Raw genomic sequence first — 18,957 nt, forward strand, 5'->3', positions numbered from 1 at the left:
TGTTTCATGTGTCTTAAGCAATCCCATCTTTACGCCTTCACGTGTTCCCCGTGTGGGGCTGTGGCCCTCCTCACAACACGTTGGGAAACAGCACAAACGATCTGGCGGGGATGTCCCAGCGGGCAGCCATAACACGCTCATTTGTCGACATAGCTCTGCTGCACGGAGCCCCTGTTTGATTCCTCTCAGGTCGCCGCTCTTCTTTTTCTCTCTCTCACTTCAATACTATCACCCGCCTTCTTTCAACGTCTCTGTCACTCTATCTGTTGGCCTGTCTGTCTGTGTTTACTCCTAACGGGCCTCTTCTTACGCATGCGTGCTGAACAATACTAGCAGTGATTGCGGCTTGTCATGCATATCGACTGCGCACATTTGAAACAAGTTTTTTCCCCACTAGCTTTTTATGTCAGTCATGAAAATCATGATTAGCAACTAAAAATAACCCAAATCATTATCGGTTATTAAGCTACATGGTGCACTATTCATACACTATTCATACATGGTTGGTAGTAATAGTGTAATTAGTTTAACCAATGACGTTGCCTTTATATTTCAAAGAAAAAAAATCTTCACAATGGCCTAGTTGGGTCACTTTTTTAAGGACACTATAACCTTCATGTCCAAAGTGTTGTTTTCTTCGCTGACCAATTATAATCAACATTTTGGACCCAAAAAGACAAAAGAAATCCCCAAATCTTTTGTCAAAATTTGTAATATTGATGTCCCATTGACAACCAAACATGCTCAACGAAGCGTTTTGAAGCTTAAACATTCAACAGAAAAAAATGAGACTGAATAGTTTTGTGGTATGTTCATTGGCGTTTTTGTTCTTTCTACGGACCCTGGATTCAGAATTGCCTCTCTGTCGGGGACCTATTTGCTGTTTGCCTTGCTGTTTGAACCTTGTCGACCTGAAAAAATTGTTAACTTGTGTTTTGAAGCCTTCTTCCAGCTTTCAAAATGGAGTCAGTACAAGGGGTTAAGACTAAGGTGAACGCGTGTAGTTTGGCCTTTTGGCCGGGTGGTGGGAGTTTCGCCGGCCTGGGTCGCTGGAGCTGCGCCAGCGCGGGTCCAGCGGTTCAGCTGGCGTAATTACGGCAATCTGGCTAAAAGGTCAGATTCCTTCACTACATACTCTGGTCAAAACGGGTTATATCCAGTAGACCAACAGTGTAAAATAATGAATATATACAGTCCCTGACAAAAGTCTTGTCGCTTATCCATTTTGTAGAAACAATTGCTAATAATGTGACTTTTAATTATTCAATTGGTTTCAGAAATGGCTCATATGAAGGCTAAGACCCTCCCAAATGATGTTGAATGTACAAACATTAGGGCTGTCAAACGATTAAAATTTTTAATCGAGTTAATTACAGCTTAAAAATTAATTGATCGTAAGTATTCGCAATTCAAACCATCTATAAATTATGCCATATTTTTCTGTAAATTATTGTTGGAATGGAAAGATAAGACACAAGACGGATATATACATTCAACATATGGTACATAAGGACTGTATTTATTTATTATAACAATAAATCAACAAGATGGCATTTACATTATTTACATTCTCTTAAAGCGATCCATGGATAGAAAGACGTAGTTCTTAAAAGATAAATGTTAGTACAAGTTATAGAAATTTTATATCAAAACCCCTCTTGATGTTTTCGTTTTATTAAAATTTGTAAATTTTCAATCAAAAAATGAACTAGTAGCTCGCCATTGTTGATGTCAATAATTACACAATGCTCACTCATGGTACTAACCCATAAAATCAGTCTCACCAAGGCGCCAGCAGAGGGAGACAAAAAACACAAGTAACAACTGCTGTCATTTTAATCTGTTTGAGCAGGGCATGTGCGTTAATTGCGTCAAATATTTTAACGTGATTTATTTTAAAAATGACCGCCCGTTAAAGCGATAATTTTGACAGCCCTAACAAAAATATATTTGTTTCACTGAAAAATGATTTATCATTTAACGAAGACATAAAGGTCAAATTTTGGCAAGACAAAAGTTTTGTCGCCTCCAGAAAGTAGTGTGAAAATCGAACAAAAAATGTACTTCAAATACCATAAACATATCTTTGTTATGGTTCTTCTTGGAAAAGAAAAACATGATTTTTTAATTTTTTTTTTTTTCGCCGTGGCACGGCATGGTGAGGCTGTCCGACTCAGGATTTTTTGAAGCCGTGGTGGTGGGCTGCATCTAAGGGAAACCCTGCAGGTTCGCCTTATAGTCCGAAAATTACCGTATGCATATTTTCGTATTTAAGCATCTTACTATCCATTTTTTTTTTTTCTACTTTTGTGAAGTCTACTGTTGCTGCACTTCTGTAAACTTTTAACGTTACGATTAGAGCTGGGAATCTTTGGGCACCTAACGATTCGATTAGGATTCAGAAGCTCCGATTCGATTATAAAACGATTATTGATGCACCCCCCTCCTTTTTTTTTTTTTTTTTTTAATGTTTTGTACATTAGTTCCAAAATTGTTCAAAAATCCTCTCAGGCTAAACCAAACTACTATTTCAGTATCAAGTTAGCATATAACAGTAAACAAATATAAAAAAAAAATAATAATAAATAAATAACAGTAAATAAAATACTCCAGTCCCCATTCTGTATCAGCAGCTTTAAACTACATTCAATTAATTTAATGTTGTGAATCAACTGTTACAGTTGTTAAAATGGCTCCCGTTATTCCATAATTTCCCTTCTGTCTACTTTTGTCAAAGTTTTAAAACTGTTTCATCATTTAAAGATAGATTCAAGACAAGATTCTGCCGAATTAGGAGTATTTTAGATCAAAAGTTAATTAGGTTCGCTACAACAGAGCCTTCTAGAGAAGTCACTGCTTTAGTACTGCTTTAAGATGGCGGCTGTTTACAAATGCCGGAAAGTGTCATTTTGCATCTCGGTTCAATAATCCAGTTTCTAACACCGCCGTCGTCTGTCATTTTGCATCTAGTTCTACATATATATGATATCTACTGTAGCCGAATGTTTGAAAGCAACTAGCAACTGGGCGTTGCTTGTCGCGGCTGTTGGCCGCAGTCAGGTATTATTGTGTTTTTATCTAGCGGCATGAGTTGAACATGATATTTACTCTCGGTCCGTTCCTCATTGCGTCCCAAAGACCGCGCTGACTGTGTTTTACATCCATTTTACCTGGTATAATTTAGGGTTGGGAATCTCTGGCATGAAGCCGATTCGATATGTATCTAGATACACGGGTTACGATTCGAATAAAAAACAATAAATTTTTATGGCCGAGCGAGTCGATACAGTTTAAGAACGATACGGTTCGATACAGAGTGAAAACAATACAATAGTAAGCATTTGTTATGTGTGATCGGACAGTATTTTTAACATAAAAAAGACCACATTACTAATAGCAAAATTAAACAACAAAATTTCATACCAATGTTATGTTTTATTTTTTTATGAAAAAAAAAAATTAGGCTTACTATATGACCGTCATTTTGTTGGATGGGATTAATAATACAATAAAACTCCAGTGACAGACAACAATAAAGTGCAGTAATTTAAATAACTATTTCCTGGTGTTTTGAACAAAAGAGGTAAGTAATTTAAGTGCAAACTTTCAACGTATACATCTTACAAACCAAAAATAATAATTATATGCAGCAGCTCTAGAAAAAAAAGGAATTAAACCTGCTATGTTATCATAAATAAATAATAAATTATGCTTTACCACTGGTATAATTGGGGGAATAAAAACATGGCATTTTAGACAGACAGGTCATTAATCATTACTTTAACCTTATACACAGCAAAATATTTCACTTATGCCTGTGCTTCCACATTTTTATTCCTCATCACTGTCCATATCTTTTTTGAAGGGCAGATTTTTCTTGAGGAAGATCAACTAATCCACATATTCATGTTTAAGTAGACTGCGTTTCGTGGAAACAAAATCTCCAGTGGGTCGCGCTTCCCTTTCCACCATTGTAAGGGAGTTATTTTCCAGGGTTAAAAACTCACGATCTCTATACCGCGTCACACTAGCTCTGTCCCTTGCGAACAGATCTGGCTCCCTTCATCACTTCAAAGTCCGACTTTTGTTTTCCTGAGTGCGTTGAAAATCCATCGCTGCACGTCGCTGGCGTCTGTGCTCAAACTGTCCATTGTTTTAGCATGTTGCTTCGCTGCCACTACTAGTTTCGTTTTGGGCTGTGAAGAAAACGCTACGGAGCGTGCGTTACAGTGGTTTTGTTGTGGTTTTGTCATTGAATATTAAATGGTTAATTACTGTCGAATGGTAAGTTTACTATCGATACAGCTGCATCTCTCACCTGTAAAACCAGATATCCGGTCGTATCGGTTTATCGTTCTCAAGTTTAGTATAATTCAATAATCTGAATTTGCATGTTTGTGAATCGTTCTCGATTCTTCCACGGCCGAATCGCGAATAATCTAAGAATCGGACATTTCGCACGCCTCTAGTTCCGATCCAATTCCAATCTTCTAAAAATGTCGATACATTTATTCAATGAAATAATTTGAGCTTTTTACAGAGGAAAATTTACCCAGTAATTTGAGTTTCCCCCCTAGTCCCGCATACTTCCATGATATACACAGTCTGCACCAAAAGGCTTTTTTCCCCAATTACCAGATGTACGTGACTGTTTTATTGCTTAATGGCAGGGGGCGGCAATTAGGTAGCAGATCCATGAATATGATAATTGCAAAGGAACCGTTCCTCCTTTGATTAAAAAAAATAAATGAATGGTGCACTGTTCTCACCATCAACACTTGTCAAGTCTACTTTCATCCCATTACTGTCAACTTGTAAAAATTGTCATGCAATCCCTAGTTCACAGACTAGCTCTAACAAAAGAAGCAATAAATAATAACATTCGGCATCGTGCGTGTGAGCACAGGGGGTTTCCAGATGCCTCATGTGTAAAAAAGCGGATGGATTGCAGGTGGAGCTGTAATATACCGTATGTTGACTGGAACCCAGGTGGTATGCGTATTAGTTATTAATGATATCTCCTGTTAATCACCATCCCGTTGCTGGAATAAGGTTCACATTTTGGAGGGCTTAAAATAGATTTCCCCCAACTCAAGTCAGAAAAATAATGATAATAAGGGAAGAAAAGTTTCAAAAGAACTTGGCCTGCAAAAGTCAGTTTTGTCTGCTGCAAAGTGATGAAAAATCAAACAAATCAACATGCTTGGTGACTCTCACGCTGATCTGATTCATCCAAATTCTTGTGCAGAAATAAAGGTTTTGAAGCAAGGAGATAATTAGCGAAATTTCATTGTGAGCACATGAAACAAGGGCAAAGCCTTTCAAAACAGAAAGAAGACATAAAACATCTTTGGATTCACACCTGACTATTGATGTGGTTTGTTTAATTAATGAGCTGCTGAACCGCAGGGATTCCTCAGTTTATGTAGTAATAAAACAAAATCCCCTTCCTATGACACCAGGTACAGTGGTACTTCTACTTACGAAATTAATTGGTTCTGGAAGTTGTTTTGGCAAACTGAAATTTTGTTATTAGACACGCATTTTCCATGTAAATGCCCTTATCTGTTCCAAGCCCCCCAAAATTCAGACGTACAGTGCTGGCCATAAGTATTGGCACCCCTGCAATTCTGTCAGATAATGCTCAATTTCTCCCCAAAAAATGATTGCAATTACTAATGCTTTGGTAGTAATATCTTCATTTATTTTGCTTGCAATGAAAAAAAAAAAACCCAACAGAGAATGGAAATAAAAAAAAAAAAATAAAATAAAAAAAATCCTTATCATTTTACATAAAACTTCAAAAATGGGCCGGACAAAAGTATTTGCACTCTGAATAATCACGTGACACTTCTCGAATTTGTGTAATTAACAGCACCTGTTACTTACCTGTGGCACATAACAGGTGGTTGCAATAGCTAAATCACACTTGCAGCCAGTTAAAATGGATTAAAGTTGACTCAACCGCTGCCTGTGTCCTTGTGTGTACCAAATTGAGCATGTCCAAGTGTTACACGATTTACCATGGAGAAAAGAAAGACCAAAGAACGGTCTCAGGATTATTATTTTTTTTTAAAAATGCGCTTAACTAATCGTTCAAATACATATTCCCACAAAAACTGCTATTTTCCAAGATTATACTTTCAAACGAGCATAAAATGCGAATACAAAAATGAAATTCCATAGCGTTTTTCCCAACAATGTAGGATTGCATTTTCATTTCACAAGAGCAATAAATGCATTTAAAAATAAAATACCTGAGCTTAACCTAAAACGGTATTTTAAAAAATTAATAAATTAGGATCAAGTACAACAAAAGACTGATAGGTTGACTTGCCTTGTAAAAGTCCGCTAGCTTAAATGCTATGAAATGCTAATGTTATTTCTTTATAATGCTCTTGACAAATCGTTCAAACACATTTTCCCACAAAAAAGATTGCACTTTCAAAAGAGCTTTAAATGCGAATACGAAATAAATTCCATTGCATTTGCATTCTATTGCTAGCTTAAATGCTATAAAATGCAAACTTTTTTTTTTTTTACAATGCTTTTAACAAATCATTCAAACATATACAGTGCTGGCCAAAAGTGTTGGCACTCCTGCAATTCTGTCAGATAATGCTCAATTTCTCCCAGAAAATGATTGCAATTACAAATGCTTCTGTAATAATATCTTCATTTATTTTGATTGCAATGAAAAAACACAAAAGAGAATGGGGGGAAAAATCATTATCAATTTACACAAAACTCCCAAAATGGGCTTGACAAAAGTATTGGCGCCCTTTGAAAAATCATGCGATGCTTCTTTAATGAGTGTAATTAACAGCATCTGTTACTTACCTGTGGCACATAGCCGGTGGTTGCAATAGCTAAATCCCACTTGCAGCCAGTTAAAATGGATTAAAGTTGACTCAACCTCTGTCCCGTGTCCTTGTGTGTACCACATTGAGCATGGAGAAAAGAAAGAGGACCCAAGAACTGTCTGATGACTTGAGAAGCAAAACTGTGAGAAGGAATGGGCAATCTCAAGGCTACAAGTCCATCTCCAAAGACCTGAATGTTCCTGTGTCTACCGTGTGCAGTGTCATCAATAAGTGTAAAGCCCATGTCACTGTGGCTAACCCCCCTAGATGTAGACGTAAAAGAAACATTGACAAGAGATTTCAACGAAAGACTGCGAATGGTGGATAAAGAACCTCAACATCCAAACAAGTTCAAGCCGTCCCGCAGTCCGAAGGTACAACAGTGTCAACCCGTACTATCAGTCGGCGTCTGAATAAAAAGGGACTATGGTGGGATACCCATCCGGTCAGATGAGACAATAGTAGAGCTTTTTGGGAAAAGGCATCAACATAGAGTTTACAGGAAAAAAAACCAACGAGGCCTTAAAAGAAAAGAACACGGTCCCCACAGTCAAACATGGCAGAGGTTCCCTAAGCCACGGTCATCTGTAATTTTTCTGTAGCCCAGTACTTCTCAAATGGTGGGGCGCCCCCCCCCAGGGGGGCGCAGAGCGATGCCAGGGGTGGCGCGAGTGACCTCGGGGAACATGCTTTTTTTTTTTTTTTTTTTTTTGGGCCGTACTAGAATAAAGTGTACTTGCACATCCACTCCGTGGGTGGCAGTGGCGCTCTCATTTTCAAAGTGCGTGCAGTATTTTTGAAGTAAGCAAGAGCACACGGAAGAGACTCATGCAGAGCTGGACTCACGCAGCGACCCACTGTCTTCTCCGGTTCTCACGTGTCCGGCCGAGAAGTGCCGTTTTCGGCTTGGGATCGTCACGACCACCGCCCTCACCTACGGTTCTCCCTCGGCCGCCGAGAATGCGCTTTTTTCGGGCCGTTTGCCTTTTGGCTTAGACTTTTAATATAGTGGGAAATGAGGAAAGACCACTGTTTACTGAGTCTAAAAATGATTATAGTGGAGAGTCTGAAGCCAAATCAGTTAAGACGCCACTTAAAGACCTCAAGCTCATTGATAAGCCGCTTGATTGTTTTTCAGCGAAAACATGCCGAATATTGCCAAATGTCACAATCGTCCCGCTTTGTCAGTGTTAAATCAGTAAACCAGTGAGCACTGTGGTGAATCAGCGAAAATAAAAACTTTCCTTCTGTCCAAAGACACTTTTTTCCCCCTTCTATTCAGTTTGGTTTTTTTCGGTCAAATTTTTTGGCATGTTGTCCTGAAGAGTAAATGTTTCCAATCAATTTGAATTTGTTATTATTTACTGATTTTATTACATTTTATTTTTCAGTATCAAATTGTCAAAAATGTACCTTGAGTGTATTTTTACAGTTTGGATGTGACTAATATTATAGACAAATGATACTATTTACAGTGGTGGCAGAGAGTTGGGGGGGCACGAAACATTTACGTCTTCCTTGGGGGGGGCGTAACAGAAAATAATTGAGAAGCACTGCTGTAGCCGAAGTATTCCCAGACCAGCGATTTAGTTTTCTTCGATGAGGGGAAAAAGTTCAGGAGCTTCACCTCCTCCAGCCATCGTGTAGCACAGCTGACTTACTGACACTGAGCAAAAACTGCTGGGGGAGGGTTGAGCCTTGTAGCTGCAAGCAAGGGATTTCTCTCTGCATTTTTGGGATATAAAAGTACCACATTGGCACGAATATAAGACGGCCCTGATTATAAGACGACCCCCTCTTTTTCAAGACTCAAGTTTGAAAAAAAAGACTTTTTGAACACCAAATTAATTTTTATACAGAAAATAATTACAGTACATCCAAAACAAATAATAACAATAAAATTGAGGGAAAAAGCATGTTATTTTGCATCTTTCAAATCTTAATATCTGAACATTTGAATATGTAAACTAAAGTGCTATCACCTTCGTAAATGAATGGCTTCTGGTTTTTGAAATGTAAATAAACCAATCTGTTGTAATAAAACAACAAAATTGCAACAACTGCATTAACCATCAAAGTGAAGTCTAACTAACTGTAGTCTTGAAACAAATCTGAATAAGGAAAAACATTGCAATAAAATAATGCAAAATGGTTAAACGTGAGAGTAGCTGAGCTCTGTCATGACAGAACATCGCTTCAATGATATCTGGCGCCATCTGGAGTCGTGAATGGGTCTAATGTCTAGACCGCGAATATAAGACGACCCCCACTTTTTCCAGTCTTATTTCAATGCAAAAAACAGCGTCCTATATTCGGGCAATAATAGGGAGGATATGAAGGAAATTTTTGCGGTTTTGAAACCGTAACATTTTCATACCGCTGTATACCTCGAAACCGGTAGTCGGCACATGTCTAGTACACATCCGATGTTGCTCACAGTGGTCCTCAGTGCGCTCAGAGAGCTTGTGTGTCTGTTTAAATAATTCGAGGGAACGTTACCTACGAATTACAACCTTACCCCACTACAACTCCAAATATGGAGTGTTTATGTGATTCGGGATTCGCGTAATTATATCTATTTTATGCATTTGGCATTTTAAAAAATCTTCAAATCTTACAATTAGTTACAATTAGTACATTTCATCCGTTTGCTGGAGCTTTATTGCCATTTTCACTGTCTTTCCGTTCTTTATTCAGGCCTGCTAATACTCAGACAAAAGGTGTGTATGTGAAGCAAACTAAATATGTGATGATGAGCTGTTTATTCTTATTAAATCCCGACAACATAGCAATGCCAATACGCAAGTGGCTTCAAATGTGATGCTAGCCAATATCTATTGACAGGCAAATCAGCATTGTTGTTGTTTGATTCCGTCATTGTCCAGGCCTGATGCGTGATGGGCTAAACTGAGAGTAAATGTGATTGGATTTTCAGTCTCTGTCATTAAATTCCCATGCGGGGAATACTAATTCCAGTATTTAGTGTGGTGATGCTAGAGCTTGCTTTCATCTTAAACTGATTCCAGTCTAATTAGATTGGCCATGTGGGGGGTGCTGAATGTATCCGTCTGGACTAATCCCTACCTCTCTGTCCCAAACATTGTATTATCCAGAGAAAATCCATTGGCTGCAGGCTATTCGAAGCCAGATCAGCCAGCCTCTGCACTGTATCATGGAGAGAGCTGAGCTGAGAAGAGCATATCGTGCATTGGGTGAGGAACTTAACGGTCATGAGTGATGTATGGCCTGCAGAAAACGCCATTTTCTATTTATAATACAACCCTTTGTCATGCATTGCGAGCAAACATGTATTTTAAAACATTTTAGCTAGACAATATATGGTTAATATAGCATTTCTAAAACAACTCAGCTAATAGTCATGTTCTAATGCACTGCACCCACTTGGTTATCTACAGTGGCATGAACAAGTATCTGAACCTTTTGGAATTTCTCACATTCCTGCATAAAATCAACCTCACGTGCTCTGATCTTTGTCAAAATCACACAGATGAAAAAAACTGCTTTAACTTAAACCACCCAAACATTTATAGGTTTTCGTATTTTAATGCCCTGCCCACTATAAAACACACACCTAGTAAGAATTGTCTTGATTAGAAGCATGGTCTGATATGCATCATGGCTTGGTCAAAAGAGCTGTCTGATTTGTAAAAGGCTGGGTAAGGATACAAAACCATTTCTAAAAGTATGGATGTTCATTAATCGACAGTCAGAGAAGCTGTCTACAAATGGAGAGAGTTTGGCACTGTTGCTTCTCTCTCAAGGAGAGGCCGTCCACCAAAGATGACGCCAAGAGTTCCGCGCAGAATACTCAGAGAAGTAAAAAAAAAAAAAAAAAAAAAAAACCTTTGAGTGCAGAAAGTCCACTATCTCTGTGCACACATCAACTATATATAAAACTACTCCACGTAGGAATCCACTGCTGTCTAAAAAAAAATTTTTTTTTTAATTGTTGCTCCTTTAATGTTTGCAAAATGACACCTGAACACTCCACAGAAGTTTTGGAAAAATATTTTGTAGACTGATGAAACCAAAGTTGAATTGTTTGTGGGTAACACACAACATCATGTGTGGAGGAAAAATGGAACAGCTCATGAACATCAACACCTCATCCCCACCATGAAGCATGGTGGAGGGAGCATTATGGTTTGGGATTGTTTTGCTAGCTCAGGGCCTGGACAACGTGCAATCATTAATGGAAGAATGAATTCATAAGTTTATCAGTATGTTTTGCAGGAAAACCGGAGGCCGTCTGTCATGTTCAAATACGAATCCTTAGGTAGACATTTATAATATTACCCAAAATAAGGAGAGAGCACTCAATTTGGTTGAAAAGCTTGCAAGGAGACAGAGGGGAAACTATCCAGCTTTCGCAATTGTTCTATTATTGGGATGGCCCGAGCAACAGACGGGTGTCTTGCCCTAAAAGGGAAAAAACGGAAGCAAGCTGGCGACACACCTTGTCTTTGTTCGGCTATGTGTGCACATTTAGGTGAAATTATATACATGTGTGTTAACATATTTCAGCAAAGCTGCATCCTTTTACCTCTGCCCTTGAAAAGTCAAGAAGCCTCTTCAAGACAAAACATCCTAAAATGTCCAAAACATACCATCTCATCAAATACATTTCATTAGGCAATATCATTTGGCAAGTAATAAAATGTAACAATATGATTTCTTAAATGTCCCAAACAGTTTAGTTCCTCAATGTCTGTGGCTTGTCCTTGAAGTTGGCCTGTAGAACCTGGGCCGGTTTAAACCGGTCAGAATGACAAGGCAGTTTTATCAAGAGCTAAACATGTCTATCGTTATCAATCCCAAAAATGTCTCTTACTGCAATCAATCATGGAACACCTATTATAGCAATCAATACTTTATTATGAGCCTTCATTGGTAAAAGCAAATATTTAATAACCATTTAATAATTATCTTATCACCGTCTGTCAAACAGTTGAAGCTAAAAAGAGGATGGATGCTGCAACAAAACAATGATCCAAAGCACAGCAGTAAATCAACTTCAGAATGGTTTCAGAAGAACAAAATCCACGTTAAGGAGTGGCCAAGTCAAAGTCCAGACTTGAACCCCATAGAGATGCTGTGGCATGACCTAAAGACAGCGATTAATGCCAGACATCCCAGGAATCTGACTGAACTATAGCAGTTTTGTAGAGAAGAATGGGCCAAGATTACAGGAAGCGTCTGGTTATTGCTGCCAAAATCATAGACATCATTACTGTTGACGTGTCACTTTGTCATTCTTTGCGCGACGCCTTATCAGAGGGGCCGGAGTTTCATTTAGTAATAGCCGAAGACGGCACACGCTCATGTCGGATTTAAGCTTGGATTTACTCACGATTGGATTTAACTACGAAATCTGTACCGCATATAAACAGGAAGGATCGTCTCAGGAGTGATTTGTTCGAGGATTCAAGGTAAATATTATATTTTTCGTACCATGCATGCGTGTTTGAAGCATTTATTCGCAGGAATTTTCTTCTTTGTTTACACATGGAGGCGGCTAATATTTGTAACTGACTAGCCACATTGTTTACTTTTAACCAAGAATCGAGACGGTTTTACGTCCATATCTATAAAGAATTCAGAGATTTAAGCATTTATTCACAAGAATTTGCGCCACAAAAGCTCTTTTTATGCCAGGCAGCCGCTAGCCTCATTCGCTAACATAGTAGCATTGTCCTTTGTCAATATACGTAAAATAAACGCTAACTGCACGGTTTTTTGCTTTTAACCAAGAATCGAGACTGTTTTACGTCCATATCAATGAAGAATTTGGGGATTTAAGCATTTATTCACAAGAATTTTTGCCAGAAAAGCTTCTATTAACCCAGGCTGCCACTAGCCTCATTCGCTAACAGTATATAGTGTATAATTATTATAAACAGCTATTCTATAAGTTGTGATTTTATATAGAATTTATTCATAATCTATTTACATATTAATTATCATTGATTCTGCATGTTTTCCTCAAGTATTAAGTTTCTGATGTTAAATTGAGTGATTTATTAGCTGTTGAAAACGCAGTACATTAGAAAAAGAAGGGGAAAAAAGCTATTTTGGTCAAAAACTACAAAAACATGTTTAAATATTGCTACTGATCCTGAAAATATAGGTAATTATCTCTGCATTTGGTGATTTTTGTGCATCTAGTGTAAAATCTGAGACTTTTACAGCCAATTAAAGTTGTCTTATATATAAAAAAAAAAATAATCAGGATTTTATAAGGGAACGTCTTTGAATTTTTTTGATGCCGCTGCTCATGGAGACTCATATACGGCTAAGGTGGGTGCCTGTTTTAGTTTTAGGTCGGAAGCAGCTTTGGTTTTGTTAATATTTGAATTTGAAGTTTTTGAAAATTGGCCCCCTACGAATCGGCCCCGTTTCCCGTGTCATGTCAATAGTTTATGAAGTCTATGGCCAAAATATTAAATGTGATGGTTCACTTACTTTTTTTTCCCCTCTTGTGTCATTGCTTGCATACTATCCTCATTAAAATATGAAAACCTATAAATGTTTGGGTGGTTTTAGTTAAAGCACACACTGTTTTTTCCATCTGTGTGGTTTTGACAAAAGATCAGATCACATTTGTTGGTGATATTATGCAAAAATATGAGAAATTCCCAAAGGTTCAGATATTTTTTAATCCCACTGTATTCGCAAACTGGGTGATAGGAGTTACTATTTACAAAGTGGCTGAGCCAATACTACAAGCTTTCCTACAGTATGTGAGCGTATACATTGTACTTAATGGTATTGTACAGTCTGTGATTTCATGGCAGAACACAGTGATCTTTCTTGAAGGTGTTTAAGAAGACCAAAAACATTGAAAGGCCTTGTGCCATTGTTCTCCACAAAGGTCAAACGCAATTCAATCCTATAATATAGCGGGGGAGGTGGGTGTTGGGGGTGGGCTACCTTGGCAACCGCCTGCTCTTGAAGGGTGGGCAACGGGAAAGGACCATTCAGCAAAACGCTTGCCTGCTGTGAGCCCAGCACATTTGTCAAGGGCGACGAGTGAAGCCGGAAAGGGGCAAAAATAAAAACGCTCTTTTTTATGCTTTAACATACAACGGCTGTTCCATCGCACAACCTAGAGTGCTGCCGCCGAACAATAAAAGGGCACAAGTCATTCCTGCCAGATGTGAAAAGATCATTTTTGCTGCCCTTTTGACATTTCATTCGGTGGGATGTGCCGACTTATGAATGTTCAGCGCTCTATTACGTGACCCTGACAAGGATGCGGGGAACATTTTTGTTGTTCTATTGTGTTGAGGTTTTTCGATCGAGGAACAAATATTTAATGAGACCTTCCGTTGGACAAGCCACATTTCTTCTTTGTTTTGTAGAATAAAATTAGATTAAAATTAGGGGTGTCAAACGATTAAAATTTTTTAATCAAGTTAATTACAGCTTAAAAATTAATCGTAATTAATCGCAATTCAAACCATCTATAAAATATGCCATATTTTTCAGTAAATTGTTGTTGGAATGGAAAGATAAGACACAAGATGGATATATACGTTCAACATACGGTACATAAGTACTGCATTTCTTTATTATAACAATAAATCAACAAGATGGCATTTCCATTATTAACATTCTGTTAAAGCGATCCATGGATAGAAAGACTTGTAGTTCTTAAAAGATAAATTTGAGTACAAGTTATAGAAATTTTATATCAAAACTCATGTTTTTGTTTTAATAAAATTTGTAAAATTTTCAATCGAAAATAAACTAGTAGCCCGCCATTGTTGAAGTCAATAATTACTTACACAATGCTCATGCGTGCTGAAGCCTATAAAATCAGTCACATCCAATCGCCAGCAGAGGGCGGCAAAACTCCGAAAAACACAAGTACACCTTTCACTGTGCTCTCATTTTAATCTTTTTGAGCGGGGCATTTGTGCGTTAATTGCGTCAAACATTTTAACGGGATTAATTTTAAAAATTAATTACCGCTCGTTAACGCGATAATTTTGACAGCCCTAATTAAAATATTTTTTGTCATGAACATTAGGGGGATTATTACAGACCTGTGCAGTCCATAAGGTGAGCTAAGCAAATGCTAAGGGCGTCACAGCGCCCAAAAGGCTGTCAAGAAAAATGTTGAAATAATACTTGATGATAGCAGTATTAAAAAATTTATACAAGACAATAAAACAAAAGAACAACAATACATATAAAGGAAATGGTATCCGTCTCATATTTACTGTTTGCATTACTCTAACACACTTAATATAATCAGAGAATAGTATCTTTTCTTGTATTTACTGTTTGACTGTATTACCCTAACCCACCCAATACATAATAAATAGGGCTGTCAAAATTATCGCGTTAACGGGCATTAATTAATTTTTAAAATTAATCACGTTAAAATATTTGACGCAATTAAGGCACATGCCCCGCTCAAAAAGATTAAAATGACAGAACAGTGTAATGTGCACTTGTTACTAGTGTTTTTGGGCGCTTGGGTTCGACTGTGGGTTTCAGCACTATGAACGAGCATTGTGTAATTATTGACATCAACAATGGTGAGCTACTAGTTTATCTTTGATTGAAAATTTTACAAATTCTATTAAAACGAAAACATTAAGAGGGATTTTAATATAAAATTTCTATAACTTGTACTAACATTTATCTTTTAAGAACTAAAAGTCTTTCTATCCATGGATCTCTAACTGAATGTTGATAATGTTAATGCCATCTTGTTGATTTATTGTTATAATAAACAAATATAGTACTTATGTACCGTATGTTGAATGTATATATCCGTCTTGTGTCTTAACTTTCCGTTCCAACAGTAATTTACAGAAAAATATGGCATATTTTATAGAGGGTTTGAATTGCGATTAATTACGATTAATTTTTAAGCTGTAATTAACTCGATTAAAAATTTTAATCGTTTGACAGCCCTAATAATAAATTGTATTTATATCATAGTTTAAAAAAAACTAGCAGAATATATTTTATACTATGAACAGTTGGACTCGGAATGATTCGAACTGGCAGCGCCAAGACAACGGGCAGATAAAGACAAAAAGATCCAGGATGCTTTCTGACCACGGAAGCCCAAGCGCGCATCATGCAGCTGACTGAGCAAGATTGACGCTGACAACATGGTGATAAGCAAGACATCTACAAGCCCACGTCTGCACCATCAAATCCCTCAATCAGCTCTTCCGGACAATCCAGAACAAATGGCGGGACATCACGTCTTGCCACAAGCATATCTGATACAGAGAGACCCGCAACCGAGAAGTTAACACTCAGCGCTCACGTGGCGCTGAGGATGGCTAAATCCTTAACTCCTGCAGGTTTCTGGTTCTATAGTTTCAGCAGAAGTCGGTACATTTCTTACAGTTTAATTAACGTTACAGTAACAGTAGAAACAGTTGAAAACACAAACTGTAGGACACTGTCTAAACAGCCTCCTACGCGAGTTTTGCAGGTTAGCAAGGTCACACAGTTTAATGTTATGCTAATTCTGATGCAGGTCGGACTTTCAGTAGCAAAATTAGTGGTTTGTTTCCCATTTCCACAACATTGGTGTCTTTTTAAATGACTGACAGTGGCTGCTGCTGCTGGCTGAAAAAAACTTCTAATAGCCCTCTTCGAAGGGGTCAGAGGAGGCGGCATGTTGTCAACAAGTACCGTATTGGGCTGAATATAAGACAGCTCTGATTAGAAGATGACCCCCTCTTTTTCAAGACTCAAGTTTGAAAAAAAAGACTTTTAGAACACCAAATTAATTTTTATACAGAAAATAATTACAGTACATCTGAAACAAATGATTATAACAATATATTTAAGAGAAAAAGCATGTTATTATGCCTCATTCACATCTTAATATCTGAACATTTTAATATGTAAAATAAAGCGCAGTCACATTCGTAAATGAATGGCTTCTGGTTTTTGAAATGTAAATAAACCAATCTATTGTGATAAAACAAAATTGCAATAACTGCATTAACCATCAAAGTGAAGTCTAACTATCTGTAATCTTGAAACAAATCTGAATAAGGAAAAACATTTGCAATAAAATAATGCAAACTGGTTAAACTTGAGAGTAGCTGAGATCTGTCATGACAGAACATTGCTTCAATAATATCTGGCGCCATCTAAAGTCGTGAATGGGTGTAACATCTAGACCGCGAATATTAGACGACCCCCACTTTTTCAGTCTTATTTCAATGCAAAACACACAGTCTTATAGTCGGGTCAATACGGTATGTTGCCTTGGTTACCAAATTGGTCAGGAAGATTTTATAATCAAGTTTATTTCTAGAGCCATGGCAACCATGTAAAGTTCACAAAGGGCTTCTCAGACCAAAACAGTTGACAAATAGTAAACTTTAAAAGTTTTGTATCAAGTTACTCACATAGAGGGCAGTTCAGGGCTGTGTTTGATGCGCTGTATCCACGAAGACTCACGTGAAGCCGGAACGGTCATCCGATGGCGTTCATTCAATCATTTCGGTCTTGTTGCGATCGTGTTTACAATCCATGTTGTTTGACCGTCAGCGCGAGCTCAAAGGTTATACAGTGGTACCCCTACTTTAAAAAATTGGTTCTGGAAGTAGTTTGTTAACTTGAAAATTCTGTATGTAAATGCTCCAATATTTTCCAAAACAGAAATCTTTTGTAATGCATGGAAATATGCATCTTAAAATTGGTGAATTAAACATGAGCTTCATTTCTTCCTTCATCAACAAACTTTCACAGGTAGCCACAGGTGTGGTTCGTTAGGTGAGAGTGACACACCCACAATAACCCTTCGAGACAGTAAGAAAAGTGTTAGGGCCTCTGCCCCTCCCTCCGGAGACCTGGCCCACTTTGGGCAGGTGTGCGTGTTTTTTATTGATTGCATGTTGGACGACAGACGGGTGGAGCTGGCACAGGTGCTGGCAATGCCAATCAACCATCCTTATAGGCCACCTTTTCGCCCGATCAATATTTTATATTTTCTAAGACAATACTGTCTCTTAAGAAGTTGTAAAGTAGAACGTAAATTGAATAAGCAAATATTTAAAGTAATAAAATCACTACAAATAATATTAAACCTGTATAGAAATCAATTTGAATATATTTTTTAAAAAAATCTCCAATCTGACACTATACCAATTTTGAAAGGAATAAAATTCCCATTTATTTTATGGGATTGAAACTATTACATCACACATTTAAAATTAAAGCATTTACAGCAAACATGTCCAAAGTCCGGTACAGGGGCCAAATGCGGCCCGTGGTCAAATTTAATCCGGCCCCCAGCCTCTGTCATAAAATCAATAACGTCTGGCCCGCACACAAACTTAATAAATTGGTCAGCAGTACTGTTACCAGCATATGATGGAGCTTACACACTAAATGCTGCTCCTCATTTACCCACTAAAAGGCAGCAGCACTCTAAGCAACATTACCCCGTGTGACCGTTTACTTTCAATTTTCTAAAATGGCGACAATCAAAAAAAGTTGACTGCAACGGCCGACACTTCAAGGATAGGTGAAAATTGGACTACTTCTTCACTAAAATACACAACTGTGTGTGCCTCATTTGTAAAAGAGACAGTCGCTGTTTTTAAAGAGTTCGATGTGAGGCGATTTTACCAAACATGACACGCTGACATGTACGACAAGATTATAGGGAAGATAAGCAGCGAGAAAATGAAGCAACCTGGAGCTAGCATAATTTCACAGCAGCAGTATTTCGCAAGAGCTCGAGAGTCGAAAGAGAACGCCACAGAGGCTAATTGCGAGATTGTTTAAATTAATAATTTTAAAAAATATTAAAGCAAATGTGACACACAGAATGGCTTGCTAAAATTTGCTTAAATATATAGTCTACATAAAGGACGTCAGCGAAGGTCGGCCCCCCACATTTTTACTACAGCAAATCTGGCCCCTTTTGCAAAAAGTTTGGACACCCCTGATTTACAGTGTATCACAAAACTGAGTACACCCCTCGCATTTCTGCAGATACTTAAGTATATCTTTTCATGGGACAACATTGACAAAATGACACAATGAAAAGTAGTCTGTGTGCAGCTTATATGATACAGTT

At 37.8% G+C, this 18,957-nt stretch overlaps 1 protein-coding gene across 3 annotated transcripts in view; it reads right to left on the minus strand.

The window, feature by feature from the left end:
• The window catches only part of LOC130909059 (polyamine-modulated factor 1-binding protein 1-like), a 283,508-nt gene extending 265,821 nt beyond the window's left edge, over positions 1–17,687 (minus strand). For all 3 annotated transcript variants that reach the window (XM_057825134.1, XM_057825133.1, XM_057825131.1), the window contains exon 1: positions 17,279–17,687. The gene's annotated coding sequence lies outside the window, so the exon portion shown is untranslated. The remainder of the gene's footprint in view (positions 1–17,278) is intronic.
• Positions 17,688–18,957: the final 1,270 nt, after the last annotated feature.

Source organism: Corythoichthys intestinalis, chromosome 20, assembly GCF_030265065.1.
Source record: "Corythoichthys intestinalis isolate RoL2023-P3 chromosome 20, ASM3026506v1, whole genome shotgun sequence".
Classification (NCBI taxonomy): domain Eukaryota; kingdom Metazoa; phylum Chordata; class Actinopteri; order Syngnathiformes; family Syngnathidae; genus Corythoichthys; species Corythoichthys intestinalis.